Raw genomic sequence first — 17,813 nt, 5'->3', positions numbered from 1 at the left:
AATAATAAAAAAAGAAAAACCACTCACAGAAATCACACAAAATCTAAGTACATCTAAAATCAATTGCTTCAAATACAATGTCCAGATATAATGAGTCTACTAAATTCCCACTACAATGGGATAGAGAAACAAAATTCCAAATGAGATAAGAAATTTTCTGATATAGCCACAAAAGTTTCAAGTACTTTTTGTGTAACTTTTCCTGTACTTGCACTAACATCTGCCAAGAAAACCTCACCATCTCTACCTCTTTCTTATGTTCTCCTACACAATGGAATTTACCTACCTTGAAAATTGATATCAGCAAGAAACACCATTGAATCAGCAATATCATAGAATAAAAGGAAATAATTCTCTGTGATTTGAAAGGTGAAGTGAGTTTGATCAACAAAGAGATGGGAGGATTAGAAGACTAATGTATGTGAGACAGGAACAGAGGTGCTGATTACAAAATCCAAGTCAGAAGGTCCCAAACCCCATGCCAAGCACTGCTGGAAAAGAGGAGGGAAAATGTTTGGACGTCCCCTTCAGATTGCAAATTCCCAGCACAGGTCTGCATGCAGATGGTGGGAGCTTAGCACTGGTAGCAAACTGGGCAGCACTACTGTCATTGGATTTTTTTGCCAACACAGTGCACAGACTGTCCCCTGACCCCTTACAATAATGGCTTCTACAGGTGTGCTGCTGGCAGGAGCTTCATGCAAAACTGTCTGTCTGGCTTTGTCTTTGAGCCTTCCTGCTCCTGCTACATGTTTCTCAGTGCCTGTGGCTCCTCATTCTTACTGGTCATTGCATAATACAAAGAGAAAGCTACGTGAAAGTTATTATTTATTTATTTGGGGGTTAATGAATTAGTTTCTTGACAGTTTCATATATGTACATAATGCATTCTGATTGTTCTCATTCTCCTCTTCAGGTAATTAATACTCTGTTCTGACCACATAGCCCACATCCCTATTAATCACTTTCATGGATTTTTATTTTATTTTCAATCTTCTGGATCTTACTAGGGCATTCCATATGTCTGTGGGTAGGAAATATCCATCATAGCCTGGTGGTTTTGCAACTGGGTATACAACTGAAAGCGAAGATCCCTTTCTCCACTGTTCAGCAGCAGTCAACAGTTTACTGGTAAGTGTGGGGTACTAGATAACCACCTGTAATCCACGACTGCCTGTTGAAAGATCCTGTTTTACGCAGGTTCACTGGAACAAATCAATGCTTATGTGAATTCATGATTACATTGACTGTGTTGTGTTCACAGGATATGATTTCCCTTATCCACTTCTTCCAGTGCCATATTTTGGCAGTTTCTTCCTCCACATTCTCCCTAAACCAGCAGGGCTATTATGTATCATGTGTTTAGTGCTGTGTCCTCACCCATCACTTTTTCTTAAGGGTTAACAATGCTGTTTCTCTGCTCTTCATGGCAAAGAGATGCTTCTCTTTTCAATTTTGAGAGTAGTCCTCCATTACCCCTCACCCCCAGTTTGCTCATGTAGCTCTCATACATTTCTCTGTCACTGGGCCATCCCTGTGTCTTTCTTAGGGTCCTCTTTACTAGGTAGCCTCCCTGGAGTTGTGAGTTGCAGTCTGGTTATCCTTTGCTTTACATCCAGTATCCACTTATGAGTGAGTACATACCATGTTTGTCTTTCTGAGTCTGGGTTACCTCACTCAGGATGATTTTTTCTAGTTCCATCCATTTGCCTGCAAATTTCATGATGTCATTGTTTTTTTTTTACTGCTGAGTAGTACTCCATTGTGTATATGTACCACATTTTATTTATCCATTCTTCAGTTGAAGGGCATCTAGGTTGTTTCCAGGTTCTGGCTATTACAAATAATGCTGCTATGAACATAGTTGAGCATGTGTCCTTGTGGTATGATTGAGCGTTCCTTGGGTATATGCCCAAGAATGGTGTAGATGGGTCTTGAGGGAGGTTGATTCTCAATTGTCTATGAAAGCACCATATTGATTTTCAAAGTGGCTATACAAGTTTGCATTCCCACCAACAGTGGAGGAGTGTTTCCCTTGCTCCACATCTTCTCCAACATCCTTATCTGAGGTCATAAACACAAGTGTTTAAAATGCAGTGTGACATTATGTCTATTTAACTAATCAAATCCAGTAGTTTCTCTTCTGGTACCTATAACTTCCATAGCATCAGTTCTGACCAGGATTATGGTACTACTGTGTGTTGCTATCTATGGAACCTGCCTCAATCGCAGTCAAAAGAGAATAGGTTACATGTGTAACCATGCTGTCACTATTTACTAGTTCACATCTAGTAAATTATAGTTTAAAAATTATAGTTTTCAAGGTTATTGCTGATTAAAATTGTTCAAGTCTTTCCCCTGGTCTGCCTCTGTAAAAAAATTGTAACACTTTGAAAGCTTCAAAAAGAGAGAAGTTTCCCAGCTCAAGCTCAGGTTACTTTCTCAATGTTGGAACCCTGGTGTATGGCATCTTCAGCAATCAGATCTCACCATTCATGTACAGAGGGCAACCAAGTAGAAAAGAAAGTCAGCATGTTCTTATGGAGAATTACAGAAATTCTATGGCCAAAATCTCCTGAGAAGGTATCTCACTCTTGGCACTGGATTGATGTTGAGTAGCCCATTGGTTCCAGGATCAATGTTATCAGGTCATATGGAGTATTTCCATTCAAAGTATTGTTTGGTGTTAGAAGATAGTAGGTTTGCATATGGCTTTTTATGTACCTTTATTTTTTATTAACTCTGCCTCATTCTCAACTTCTTAATTTTGCCAATAGCCTTGATTCCCACCATAGTTAACCCTTTTCATGCTAGTATTTCACATGTCTATTGTCACCTTATGTGGTGATATATTGTGTACCCTAATAAAATTGGACTGAAGATCAGAAAACAGAACAAGTTACTATATTAAACACAGCTGCCAGGCAGTGGTGGCATACACCCTTAGGGAGGCATAGATCCATCTGGACCTCTATGAGTTCAAAGCCACCCTGGACTACATGAGATTGACTCAGTCTAGGGAGAAATAGAGCCAGGCAGTGGTGGCACACACTTTTAATCCCAATACTTGGTAGTCACATGCCATTAATCCCAGCACTAGGAAGGAAGTGATGGCTGGGTGGAGAAAGTATGCAAGGCATGAGGAGACAGGAACTAAAGGCTTCTTGGCTGGAGAACTTTGGGCTGAGGACTCAGAGGCATTCAGTCAGAGAATTCATGGAGTTGGCATGGTGAGACATGGCAGTGGCTTGTTCCTTTTTCTCTCTGATCTTTCAGCATTTACCCCAATATCTGGCTTCAGGGGATTTTTTTTATTAAAAAAACTTATTTAGATTTCATGTTACAACTTTATATGTGTTTTACTATTCCACCTCTCTTAAGACTTTTTCCTAGCACTGGTTAATTCCTCTATCATGATGCAGAGACAATCTTGTTAAATTTACAAAACTAAATAATTGACTGTTATATGAGTGACAATATAAGGTGTGTATCTTCTTGATTGGGTCACCAAACTCTGTGTGAGCCTGCAAAAGAGTTAAGAGATAAACCATTCCCTCTGTTCAGTCTCCCCCCCACCAAATGCTAAGCAAATTTTTGAATTTCTCTGTGCCTGACTATTTTGTCTATAAAATGAAAACTTGGACTAGATGATATTTCATGTCCAAATCTGATTTAATTATTTTGATGCTTTTATGTATGTTAGCATTTTCCTTTAAATATGAGTAACTTAGTTAGGTTTTTATTACCATGAAGAGACACAATGACCATGGGAAAATCTTATAAATGAAAATATTTAATTGAGGGGGCTTGCCTACATTTTCAGAGGTTCAGTCCATTATCATCATGGCAGGGAGCATGGTATGGCAATATTCAGGCAGACGTGGTACTGGAGCTGAGAGTCCTACATCTTGACTCAGAGGCAACAGGAAGTTGACTGACTCACTGGGCAGTATCCTCAAAGCTTACCCCCACAGTGACACACTTCCTCCAACATGGCTATACCTACTCCAACAAAGCCACACCTCTTAATAGTGCCACTCCCTATGAGATTATGGGGGACAAATAATCCAAACTACCACATTGAGCCTCATAAATTTTATTTAAGACACATACCTTTCTTTTCTTCTTCATTTTTCTTAAAGATTTAGTTACTGTTTTTCAATAACTAGTGCTTAAGAGTTTGGGATGTAAAGTTTACTGCCATCATTTCAAGGACCTACATTTTCTCTATTGGTATTTACAAATAGTTTTGTTCCTTTTGTTATTGCAACAACACTAGTTCCTCTCACTCTTTGAGAACTAAGGCTCAGAAAACATGCCATCAAACTACAGGAGCTTTTTATTCACAGTACCTTTCTTCAATTTGTGTCCTTAAAGATGGTTCACTTATCTCAAATAACACTAAATTATAAGGTAATCTAGTGACTAAAGATGTGCTGTACTTTTTGGAGTCTCTAATGCCCATTTGCATTTTTTGAGACCTCTCTGTTAATTTCAGTATTCTATTTTTAATTGGGTTATTTCTTTTCCTCATGATTACTTTTTTTGAAGTGCTAATATTCTAGGTACTATTTTTCTATCAGATGCACAACTGGCAATGATGTTCTTTTATTCTGTGGTCAACCTCTTCACTTGACTGACAATTTCTATAACATGAATCTTCAATGGTCTTATTAATAAAAAACCTGGAATCAGGTATTGGGGCAAAAACTGAGAGATCAGAGGAATAGAACAAGCCACAGCCAACCTCACCTTGACAGCTCCTCAGCCAATCCTGTTTCCACAAATCCTCAGACTAAAAGTCTCTGAGTCCTTATTCAAATGGATCTCAACTGAACTGCTTAAAAAGCCTCTAGTTCCTGGTCCTCACACCTTATATACCTTTCTGCTTCCTGCCATCACTTCCTGGGATTAAAGGTGTTTGTCCTTCTCAAGCAAAGACATGAGATCTCAAGTGCTGGTATTAAAGATGTGTCCCACCACTGCCTGGCTCTGTTCCCAGTGTATTCTTGAACTCACAGAGATTCAGACAGATCTCTGCCTCCTGAGTGATAGGATTAAAGGTGTGTGTGCTACCACTGTCTGGCCTATATGTCTAATCTAGTTGTGGTTCTGTTCTCTGATCCCCAGATAAGTTTATTAGGGTGCCCAATATATTGGGGGACACAATATATCACAACATTTTTCTTTTGCAGAAAAGAACCTTTCTTGTTTCCTGACATCCCTTTTTCAACTGTTTCTCTTATTTCTTCTCTACTGTGGACCTGATTTATATTATTTTACTTTTATTGTGACATGTCTCACTGAGATAAATCTCAAGCCTGTAGAATTAGCTGCTTGGGATCAGTTGGGAGGTTTTTTAATGGAACAAGGGCAACTTATCAGTGGCTACACTACTAAAGAAAATGACACATAGTACCCCAACAAACATTATTGGCCATGTAAGGACTGACAGACATCAGTCCCTCCTCAATACCTCATATAATGCTTAAAATCCAGTCTTAAGCAGCTTTGTTTAGACAAAAAGGCTTCTAAAGCTTTGTCACTTCAAGTGGAAATCTTTTAGTTACATTTCTCCCCAATACGTGGTTTGTGTATTCTTTTTGACTCCTCTTACACAGTAGTCTCTGAGCCTTGGAGAGGTGATACATCTATATCATTTTGGGCTGAGAACTGTTCCATATGCATTATTGGCACAATATCTAGTTTGAAAGTTCAACCAGTGAATACATGTGGAAACATACTCCTGGCTTTATCCTCAGGCAGTTTTGAATGACAAGCCTAGTATGTAGATCCTCAGTGTATTTGGAATGGACTTTTGTTCAAGATAAGAGATAGGGATCTATTCCCAGTATACCAGATGTTTATATCCAGATTTCTTAACATTTGTAGAGTATATCCTCTTGCCAATGTATGTTTTTTCTATCTTTGTCAAATATTAGGTAGCTTTAGTTGCATGGACTTATATGGGCATTATCTAGTCTAGCCTAATGATCTTTGTGTAAGTTTTCATTCCAGTACCATGTATCAGAATTGTTCTTCTGTGCATCCAGGAAGTAGTGATACCTAATCCAGTTTTCTGTTGCTTCAGAATGTCCTTAACTATCATTTGTCATTTGTGCCTCTGTGTCAATTATTTATTGCATTGATTGAAATTCATGCACACATACATGTTATGTGTTGCCAACAAATACACTCCACACTCACTCCCCTTCAGTTCATCTTTTATCCTCATCACCTCTGTTACCTCCAAAGTTCATTTGTTCTCTTCAAGTTTTTAAACCCAACAATCCACTTAGTCATTTTTATGGGTAAGAGAATAGGCTGATCTTGCAACATTAGAAAACTCCCAGGGTCCACAATCCTGAAAAAACTGACTTTCACTGAATAAGCAGCAATTAATATCCATAAGTTCCTCATCTAGGGTTGGAAGTCCCTGCCCCCCCCCATGCTATGGTTTTGTCTGGCTTTATTTTGTGCGGATATTACTATGCACCCACAACTGCTGTCAGTTCATATGTGCATTTCTCTTGCTATGTGCAGAAAACCCAATTTCATTGGAGCCATTCACTATTATTAGCTCTGACAAAGATTCTGCCTCTATCTTGGATGATCCCTAAGCCTTTGGACATGTGAGTGAGATGTGTTACATTTAGAGATGTTCATTCTGCAATCTCTTACTCTCAGCACACTGACAAGTTGTGTTTCTGTGTTGGGCCCATATTCTCCAAGAAGGAACTTCTCTCTTGAGTATCAATAAATGCCTTTAACTATGTAAATAACATTAATCCTTTAGGATATGGCTTAGTATTAGGACCAATTAGCAGAATGAAAGCAGTAAGTATCCACTTGAAAATATGAACAATGAAAATCTAGCTACTCTCCCAGGTTATGGTGTTGGGACAAGTTCCATCTTGCAGTGCACAGCAGATGGTATTTGGCTATATAATCTCTGGGACTTCCACTCACTATTTATGAAGAACACATTGTGCCTACATCCAGTTTGTCCACATACTGCCCATGTCTGAGTAATAAATTCCTAAAGTTACTGAACTAGTGGGCCTACCTTGCTAGGTTAGTTGGTATTTTTGATTGCATAGCTGACATCTAGAAAAGAAAGATGACTACTTCTATTCTCATGTAGTTTGCAAAGCAACTTCCAGTGTCATGAAAACAATCAAACAGTGATAAAGCTTACATGTCAGGTCCATTTGAATTCTCCATGTCCTATTAATTCAAGTGCATAGTTTATGCAAGTACTGGGTATGATTATCATATTCTGGAGGGCAACCAAAAGAAATATCAATAGCTTGTGATGATTGGGATCTATGTTGCCCACTGACCAACAACTCAAGAAGAATGAGCCCATTCTTGATGCTGGGCGTTTGTTTCATATTCTACTGTGTCTCTGGTGAGCAGAAACAGAGAATTGGAGCCCTCAATAGAAATGTCACATTGTATTATTGATACACATTATTATGGTTATTTAAAAAAATACTGCCAGTACCCAGAGGCTGAATGGCCATGAGATCTAGGATAGAACCAAACAAAACTGGGAAAAATGTCAGCATAATGATATTGAATAACATTCTGGTACATGCATAGATTGGTGACTATTCCAATTGTCATCAGAAAGCCTTTATCCAGTAACTGATGGAAACAGATGCAGAGACCACAGCCAAGCCCTGGTCCAAGCTCAGTAAATCCTACTGAAGAGATGGAGGAAAGATTGTATGAGCCAGGGGATCAAGGATTGTAAAGATCCACAGATGTTTCCTAGTGAGAACTTATGCAGGGTCTGAGAATCTGAGCTTGCTTTACTCAGCAGGGCTGCATATGAGAAAGACTGGACCATGGGTGTGGTTACCAGGTGTTTGGAAGGGTCTACACTTGGCTGTGCAGTGTATTTTGATCTAGCAAGTGGTAGGTCTTTTGCCCCACCCCTTGACATTGTTATAAAAAACCCTTTTGAAGAGATAGAAGGGGCCAGTAGATTTGGATATAGGTCTCCCCAAGGTATCCTGTGTTTCTGTCTGTCTCCTCTTTGCTATCTTTCTATCTGAAAGTTTCTTGTCCCTCTTTCCTTCTCATAGAAACACCTTTAAAAGGTGGGAGCTGGCCTCCCACAGATGGCACCTGAACTAGGAACTTACTTGGGTGCAGAGGAAGTAAGTGAGAGTAAGGAAACACTGTGGGAAGCAGTTAGACATGTCTGGTTTTGTATTAAGGTTAAGGCAGTGGTATTTTATTCTTTGGGAGCAAAAACTCTATGTAGAAAAATTGGGATGCAACAAGTATCTCTCTCTGTCTAAGTTTCTCTCTCTCTCTCTCTTTCTCTCTCTCTCTCTCTCCCTCTCTCTCTCAATTTTTATCTATTTAGTTAGGAAAAATATAGAGGTATAGAAATTTTGTGTAGAACAAAACTTAGGGTAAGAGTAGAATTCCCCTAGTGCCAGACCTGACACACAAGTAAACAGAGTCCAGGAACAAGCAGCCACTGTGGACTTAGCAGTCTGAGAAAGAAAAGCCGAAATGGGGAAGGGAAATAGTAAGCAGATGTTTGAGTATTCACTTGTAGAAAGTTTGAAAACTAGGGGATTAAGGTAGAACTGCAAAAAGTGCAGAGGTTCTTGGAGTTTGTGGAGGAACTGTGTCCTTAGTTCTCTGACTATGTGACTCTGAACACAGATTCCTGGGGCAGAACTGGAGTCAAAATGCAAAAATATTATGAGGAACATGGACTGGAAAAGATTCCCATGGAAGCTTTTGGACTGTAGGCATTAATTCCAAACAGCTTAGATCTAAGCCCTGAGTGATGGGAGGGATTTTTCCCTGAGGTGGGCATGGGCAGAACAAAACCTTCTGCCCCCCTGAAACTGCCACTAAATGAGAACACTTTTACAACATTGTTCAATTAGGGTCAGTTCCCTACTGGCCAAGAAGCCAAGTTTAGGAAACAGAAGTCTTGGGATGAGACAAGGGAGGAACTAAAGGGCTTGAAAAACTAAGTAATTTCTCTTTCTCAAAAATTGGAAGCTCTTCAGATATCGCCTTCCCAGGTCTCTTTTCCTTCTGTAGGGGCAGAATTAGACTCACCTGGGAGGTCGTCTATCAGAATGGAAAAGTCGCACATAATTGCCCTGCCACAAAAACCTCCCAGAACATGGCAAACCCTCACTGCTAGTACTGCATCTCCTATTCAAGCCAATATTTGGGAGGCAGCTAGCAGAGGGTAAGAGGTGCAAGGCTTTCAAATGTTCCCCCTAATTGAACACCCAGATGCCCAGGGTAATATAGTGCAAGTGAATGTAATTGGAACCAGGGGTGCAGCAGCTGCTGCTGGCCTCACCTGGGTTTTCTCTCAGACCTGGAAGGGCTGCTTGAGAACCAAAACTCATAGCAGCTGGATTTCCTCCCCAAGCCAGGGCTACTTGAGAGCTGTGGCTCACAGCAGTGGGAGGAACCTTGAGCCCCTAGGGTGAGAGGCAGTTGAGAGCACTCAAGCCTCAGGACTGGGATTGTAAAAGCCTGAACAGAGCTAGCAGACAAAGTCACTCAGTTTCTGTTTTCTAATGGAGCAGACAGTTTTCCAAAGAGCTCTGCAGCAGTTCAGTTACTATGGCAACCACCTTCTCCCTAATGAAAGTTTCCTCAGGAAAGACTGACATAAAATGCTGCTGTAACTAAGAGTGAAGTTTCAGCAACATCTATTTGAACTTAGTTGAATTGTTGCATTCATGGGAACTGCAATGAATTTGAGTGAAGGGACCACCACCTGGCTGGCGACTGTCTGCCACTGGGTGCACTTCCACTGGTTCTGGAACAGGTAGGAAGGCCTGGCAGGGAAAGTGGCTGTGGGGCGAGTGATGTCATCCTGAGTGTTACAGCCCCCTGGCAGTGGCACTCACCAAATCCCAGGGTTGAGGGAGCTAGATACAAAGACTCTAGAGTAACTGACGAATTAGGCTCTGATTTCAAATTTTCAGGGGAACTCTAAGACTGTTAGTAGAACCCACTTTTCTGAACTTTTGAAAACTTCAGAAATTAAACAATTTTAAGTTCATCTACAATTTTAATTGTGGTGACTCACAATTCATGTACTCTGTCTTGTTGGAAGAAAATGTAAAAAGTTCTGTTAAGAAATCTCTTTTAGATGTTTGCTAAAGTTTGCAAAATAGACCTATAGGGTTTGCTTTTGAATGTAAGTTTGTAAGAATTGTAAATACATATAGTAATATCCATGATAGTTGTAAATATGTATAGTGATATTTATACTAGAATTATGTTAATCTGTTGATATTAATGAACCATGGTTTGGTGAAGCTAACGGAGTTTTTAAGTTTGATGCAGTGACATCAGGAGTTTATTGATTTATTTGGTGCATTTGTCTCGAGTTTATTGATTTAAAAAAAAGGCATTGCACAGGTAAGGCTGTTATAGACATCTTAGACCCATTCAAAAAGGTCATTCTATCTTGGTCATTCTCTACTCCTTTACTGGGGGTGTGGCAGCCCTAGGGATTGCTGTTGTTATTCCAACTACTTACAAGCTCTTAGTAGGGACCTGAGTCAGATCTAAGTTAAATTCTGTACTTCCTCCTACCAGAGGCTAGTAGTCAGGGACTGGTAACATTCTTCTTGCTAGCTGCCAACATAAAACAGAATACACTTGACAGAAATTGTATCTCCAGGAGAGGTAAGGCTGATTAGGGAAGAAGGATAACTTAAGATAGACATTGTCTATCTGATTGATCTGAGGGGCCCTTTAACATAATAAGAAGGTGGAACCATAGAGACCCACAGAGGTTTCCTAGTGAGAACTCATGGTTCAAGAATCTGAGCTTGCTTTACCCAGCAGGGCTGCATAATGAATGATTGAACCACGGGCATGGTTGCCAGGTGATTGAAAGGGTCTACACTTGACTGTATAGTATGATTTGATCAAGCAAGGGGGTATCTTTTGCCCCACCCCTTGGCATTATTATAAAAATCATTTTGAAGAGACAGAATGGGCCAGTGGATTTTGATCCCAGTTCCTCCCAAAACTAGCCTGTGTTTCTGTCTGTCTCCTTTTCACTATCTTTCTATCTAAAAGTTTCTTATTCCTCTTTCCTCCTCATAGAAACCCTTTTTAAATGTGGTAGCTGGCCTCCCACAGATGACACCACAAGGGAACCCACAGAAACTACTAACCTGGGCCAAATGAGCTCACAGAGTCTGGACTTACAGCCAGGGAGCCTTCATGGGACCAACCTAGGCTTTCTATACATGTGTAAGAGTTGTGTGGCTCGATCTACCTGTGAGATCCTAGCAACAGGAGCAGGGGCTGTCCTTAACATTCTGGTTGGCTTTTGGGAACCTACTCCTCATACTGAGTTGCCTTGCCCAGGCTTAAAACAAGGGGAGACATTTACTCCTACCTCAACTTTATATATTATGCTTTGTTGATACCCATGGGAGGCCTACCATTTTCTGAACAGAAACAGAGGAGGAGTGAATTGGCTGGGGGTAGGGGCAGAGAAGAGGTGGGGAAGGTAATGTGTGGAGAGGAAGAAGGGGAAACTGTGGTTGGGATGTAAAATAAATTTAATTAATAAGAAAATAATATATAAGTACATTATTTCAACAATTTCACATCAATGGGAGATTAATATTGAAACCAAGAGGGGGATTTTATCTTAGTCCACCTAGAGTTTCATCTCTCAGAGTATCTTTGACTACTGAGCTGCAATTCCATTGGGAGAAACTTCATATAGCCAGTCTTTTTCCAGGATGTTAATGTCATTCTTGTATTGGAAAGAAAAAAGACATGTAGGAAACTTTGTGTGACATAATGTTCAGGAGGCTAACTAGGAATTCTTACTCTCTTTCAGAAACTAAAAAAATTTGATCCTCATTTCCTCTATCACTTGTGATTTGTAAGGTCATTGAATACCTTGTAGACAGTCACATTATGTAAATGCTATACTGAAATCTTGTTCTAAGCCTCAGAACTGAAGACAATCAAGTGAGAACATAGGGAAGGGTCAATGTCAGCATAGTTTGAAGACACAGACATGGGCAGTGTGTGGACAAACCAGTTATAAGAGCAGCATATTCTTCATAAATAGTGGGTGGAAGTTACAAAGGAATAATACACCAGAGATGATTGCTTGATTTAGAACCATGTTTCCAAATATTTTGCTGGGAGAAATGCCAAAGGCTCTATGAAGAATAACACGAGAACTGTAACACATCTGCTGTTCTATATGTAGGGATGAGATGAAGACTACATCAATGGGAGGGAAGAAGACAACATTGCCTCTAGCTGAAAATAAACTCTAAATCTGGCAAGCTGTGATTTTAATATGTCCAACAACTGTGTGCTTGCTCAGAGGAATTATGAATGGCGCCCGAAGAGCAAGCATTATTATGGGAAATTTACATTAATGTCCTCATTGTGGTTCACACAAACCCTATGAGGTAGTTACTATTGTGATTATTTTATTACTCTAGAAACAGGAATAACAGCACAAGTATATTTATCACCTGTTACCATGTCAATCTTCTAAGATGGGAGTGAGCCATTTACCATAAATCAAAAGTTACCTGTAGGAGTCACTGAGAGACTACTGATAGTCCAGTTAATAGTCTTTCACACAAGTAAATGAAGGCAACCTGAATAGACTTGGAATGCTTAAAAAATGAAGTTTGGAGGTAAGAGAAGAAAAGGGTCAATAATGGATATGGATGAAGGAATGGGAAGTACATTTGATCAAAATAATATGCCTGTATGAAATTCTCAGGCAATAAAGATTTTTTTATTTTGTCTTATGTACCAACCACAGTTTCCCCTTCTCCCTCCCCTCCTGTTTTCTCTTCCCACCTCCCTTCTGCCCCCTATCCATTCCTCCTCCATTCAGATGGGGTAAAGTCCTCCTTCGGAATCAACAAAATTTTTAAATGTCCCCTGGTTACCTAGGAAGTGCTGATCAGTTTATATATGCCTTAGCTTTGTGGGTATGAGTGTGGGTGGAAATGTCTCTTCTGTAATCTCTGAAGGAAGGTTTTTGCACAGAATTAAAAAGAAGATGGACTTGAGCCTGCTTCCATAGAGAAGGAGGAATCATAATGTTGCCTCAATGTGTTGTTATTTCATTTTGAGAAATGGTCTACTTTAGAACAGGTAACCTTAAAACACAACATGGGGCGGACTTCCCTTTTGGAACACAGGTGAGTGCCCTTCCTTGCCCCAGACCCCATCCCTGGGCACCAGCCACTCCAGGGAAGACCTGCCCAACTTGGCCCCAGGTTCTGGCCACCGGGCAGGTTCCCTGCTAGCCCCACCAGGAAGGATCCCCTTCTCCAAGACCCCTGGCAGACCCTGCAGTCTCCACGCCCTGCCCCCATGCCCATCCGCCTGAGCCCCAAGCCTCCTCCTGAGACTTAAAGGCTGGCCCCCAGCTCCCATCTTGCCCCAGACTTTCCTTTTGGAACACAGGTGAGTGCTCTTCCTTGCCCTGGACCCCATTCCTGGGCACCAGCCACTCCAGGGAAGACCAGCCCAACTTGGCCCCAGGTTCTGGCCACCGGGCAGGTTCCCTGCTAGCCCCACCGGGAAGGATCCCCTTCTCCAAGACCCCTGGCAGACCCTGCAGTGTCCACGCCCTGCCGCCACGCCCATCCACCCGAGCCCCAAGCCTCTTCCTGAGACTTAGAGGCCGGCCGCCAGCTCCCATCTTGCTCCGGACTTCCCTTTTGTTTTTGTTTTTGTTTTTTTGTTTTTTTGTTTTTTTGTTTTTTTTTTTGGTTTTTCGAGACAGGGTTTCTCTGTGTAGCTTTGCGCCTTTCCTGGAACTCGCTTTGGAGACCAGGCTGGCCTCGAACTCACAGAGATCCGCCTGGCTCTGCCTCCCGAGTGCTGGGATTAAAGGCTTGCGCCACCACCGCCCGGCGGACTTCCCTTTTGGAACACTGGTGAGTGCCCTTCCTTGCACTGGACCCCATCCCTGGGCACCAGCCACTCCAGGGAAGACCTGCCCAACTTGGCCCCAGGTTCTGGCCACTGGGCAGGTTCCCTGCTAGCCCCACCGGGAAGGATCCCCTTCTCTAAGACCCCTGGCAGACCCTGCAGTCTCTATGCCCTGCCCCCACGCCCATCCGCCTGAGCCCCAAGCCTCTTCCTGAGACTTAGAGGCCGGCCCCCAGCTCCCATCTTGCTCCGGACTTCCCTTTTGTTTTTGTTTTTGTTTTTTTGTTTTTTTGTTTTTTTTTTTTCTTTTGGTTTTTCGAGACAGGGTTTCTCTGTGTAGCTTTGCGCCTTTCCTGGAACTCGCTTTGGAGACCAGGCTGGCCTCGAACTCACAGAGATCCGCTTGGCTCTGCCTCCCGAGTGCTGGGATTAAAGGCGTGCGCCACCACCGCCCAGCTGTTTGCAAGTATTTTATTGAAGCTATTTGCACATATATTCATAAGAAATATTGCTCTACAATTTTCTCTTTTTGTTGAGGCTTTATCTGGTTTTTGTATCAGGTTAATACTAGCTTCATAAGAAACTTTAAGGGTTCCTTCCATTTCTAATTTATGGAATAATTTGAGGGACATGCCTGTTAGCTATTCTTTGAAGTCAGAATTCTGTTTAGTTCTGAGTTTTAATTATGGCTGTATCTCAGAAGATATTATAGGTCTATATAAATTATTTACTTGACCTCTATTCAATTTGGTTAGGTCATATATATCTAAATATCCATCTGTTAATCAGGAATTATTCCAATTAACATGCCTTTGTAAGTGAGTTGAGCTTTCTGCTCTGTATCCCTCAATACCTTTCTTTATTCTGTGTTTTTAATGCTTGAAATACATTATATTATCCCAGGATGGACATCTTTTTCTCTCGGTTTAGAAATTTTCTTCTATTATTTTCTTAAGGATATCCCTTATTCCTTTGATATGGTATTTTATTTTTCTATGCCCTTAATTATTTTAAGGTGTACCAAATCTCTTCTATATATTGTTCATATTTCAGCATTGACCTTTATTAAGTGCTCTAATTCCTTTACCTTGACTTCTAGCTATGATATTCTGTTTCTCACATGATCCATTCTGTTCATGAGGCTTTCCACTGAGATTTTAGCTGGAATCACTATGATTTATTTTTCATTTTCAGCATCATTTCTGTTTGACTTACTATCTCAATTGTTATATCTCATTAATGGTCATCTGTTTTCATAGTTTACACTGACTTCTTATATTATTTGGCTGTCTGGTTTTATTCTCTTGGAACATGCAATTCTTTGAATTGTTTGAATATATTTATCATCATTATTTTGAATTCTTTATTCCAAAGATCTTCCATATCATCATCATTTTTAGATTATTATGAAATCAGTAATTTTTGGAGAACACATGATCTTCTGGACTCTGAAGGGTTTTGCTCTCTTCACTGACTCTGTTCTCTGCAAAATACACAGCTTGTTTTCCAGGCTTCAGCTGGCTCCAGTCCACCTTTGATGCTGTTCTTGGTGGTCATCCCATGGTACTAGCTTAGCTGTAGCTAGAGTTTTCTCCAGACCTGCCTGGCCCACGGTCAGGACAAATCTCTCTCACCCACCAGTCTCGCAGCCCCTCAGACCCAACCAAGTAAACACACAGTGACTTATATTACTTATAACTGTAAGGCCGTGGCAGGCTTCTTGCTAACTATTCTTATATCTTAAATCAACTCATTTCTATTAATCTATAAGTTGCCACATGGCTTGTGGCTTACCGGTATCTTTACATGTTGCTTGTCACGGCAGCGGCTGGCAGCGTCTCTCTGCCTCAGCCTTCCACTTCCCAGAATTCTCCTGTCTGCTTGTCCCGCCTATACTTCCTGCCTGGCTACTGGCCAATCAGCATTTTATTTATACAGAGTGATATCCACAGCAACTAGCATCTTCAAACTGTTGGGATCTCTGCTGCAACTGGGTTACACTTTCACCAATACCCTTCTTGGCTCTTTTCATGGTGCCAAGTCTCAACTTCTCTGGGCCTTCAGCTGCTATTCTGGCTATACCTTCACCAATGGCCTTTCCTGGCCTCTCACAGTGTCAAGCCTCAGCTGCTCCTCATGGCCCCTTCATGTCATGTTGTCAAAACCAGTACTACCTAGGTGACTCATACTACAAAGTTTGGATGCCAACAAGAGGTACAACCTTGGCCACCTCTGGAAGACAGCTTTTGTGTGCTGACTCTGAGAAAACACTTTCTGGAATATTTCACTTCAGTGATTCTGGTCTCCTCTTAATCACTGCTAATTTCTCAGGAAACTAGCATTAATTATCCCAGTAATGCAAAGTTTCATTTCAGTAGTGCTGGTCTCTTGTTAATTGTGACTAACTTTTCAGCCTCACGTGATCAAAATCATAGAATCTAAATTCAAAATAACAAATGGCCCTGATACTCTTTAAAAATCTTTCTGAAACTTTATAAGCCAGACCTCTATCATCTACACTACTCCCAAATTCTTATCTCCCAAGCTCCTACATAGTGGCTCACTGAGCTCTCAACACTCAATGGCTTTTCTAGCCCAAAGTTCCAAAATTCCTTCCACAACCATCCCCAAAATGACATAATCAAGTTTGTCATAGCAATACCCTACTATCCTGGTCCCTGTTTGTCTTAGAGATTCTGCTGCTGTGATGAAACACCATAACCAAAGTAAATTGGGGAGGAAAAGATTTATTTGGCTAATACTTTCACATCATAGTCTATTACTGGAGGAAGTCAGACAAAACCTCAAACAAGGCAAGAACCTGGAGACGAGAGCTGATGCAGAGGCTATGGAGGGGTGCTTACTGGCTTGCTGTTCTTGTGTATACTGTCACAACTGTTGTGAATTCATCTGTGCAGATGTCCTGTAGTGTCCAGAAAACACCTTTTCCTTGTATTTATCCACTGTCTGTGACTCTTACAATCTTTTGAGAACCTCTCCTGTGATTATCCTCCTCAGGAGGAGGAGAGGTGTGCCATAGATGTCTCATTTAGGACTAAATGTAGATGAATTTCTAAATAGTCTTATTAAACAAAATAAATATAGGGGTGAAAGCCTTGGGGAGATCAGGGAAATAGGGAAAGCCACCAGCCAGCCTTACCTCACCAATTCTGCAGCTTCCAAATATGAGTTACTTCCTGTTTACACACACACATATACCTTGCTGTTCTGCCATCTGATTTGCTCTCTGTCCAGTTACATCACTTCCTCTTTCTACACAGCTCTGTCACTTTCTGTCTGTCTGTACAGACCTCCAGACCTCCATGGCTAACTAATGTTGAAATTAAGGCATGCACCACCACACCTGGCTCTGTTTCCAGTGTGGCCTTGAACACACAGAGATCCTGCCCACTAGGTGATAGGATTAAGGGCATGTGCTACCACTGCCTAACTTCTTTGTTTACTTATAATGGTTGGCCTTTTCCCCCGATCTCCAGGCAAAGTTTATTTATTAAAGCACAAATAAAATATCATCACAACTAAGCATTCCACAGTTTGTTTTCTGCATATTGACCAGTTATGGGTCTTTGCATTAACTGCCACCTACTGCAGAACAAAGCATCTCTGATGAAGTTTTAGAGAGGCACTAAGTCACTTGGAGTCAGTTTGATACTGTTGATAAAGACACCTGTAACCCTCTTCGCTAAGCAGGCACCCCAAGAAGAGTCCATGGCACATATCTAGCCACTACTTCTAATTTCGGGCATGCTAGAACAGCACCAGATCCCCAGCAAGAGTGGGAGAAAGTCTTAAATTTCATTCCTCAGCAATGCAAGCAGCATTGCATATCCTCCAGAGTCTCA

Source organism: Peromyscus californicus, unplaced genomic scaffold (assembly GCF_007827085.1).
Source record: "Peromyscus californicus insignis strain IS unplaced genomic scaffold, ASM782708v3 Scaffold_9__1_contigs__length_137607984, whole genome shotgun sequence".
In the NCBI taxonomy this organism is placed as follows: domain Eukaryota; kingdom Metazoa; phylum Chordata; class Mammalia; order Rodentia; family Cricetidae; genus Peromyscus; species Peromyscus californicus.
Note: the sequence above shows the minus strand (reverse complement) of the source record.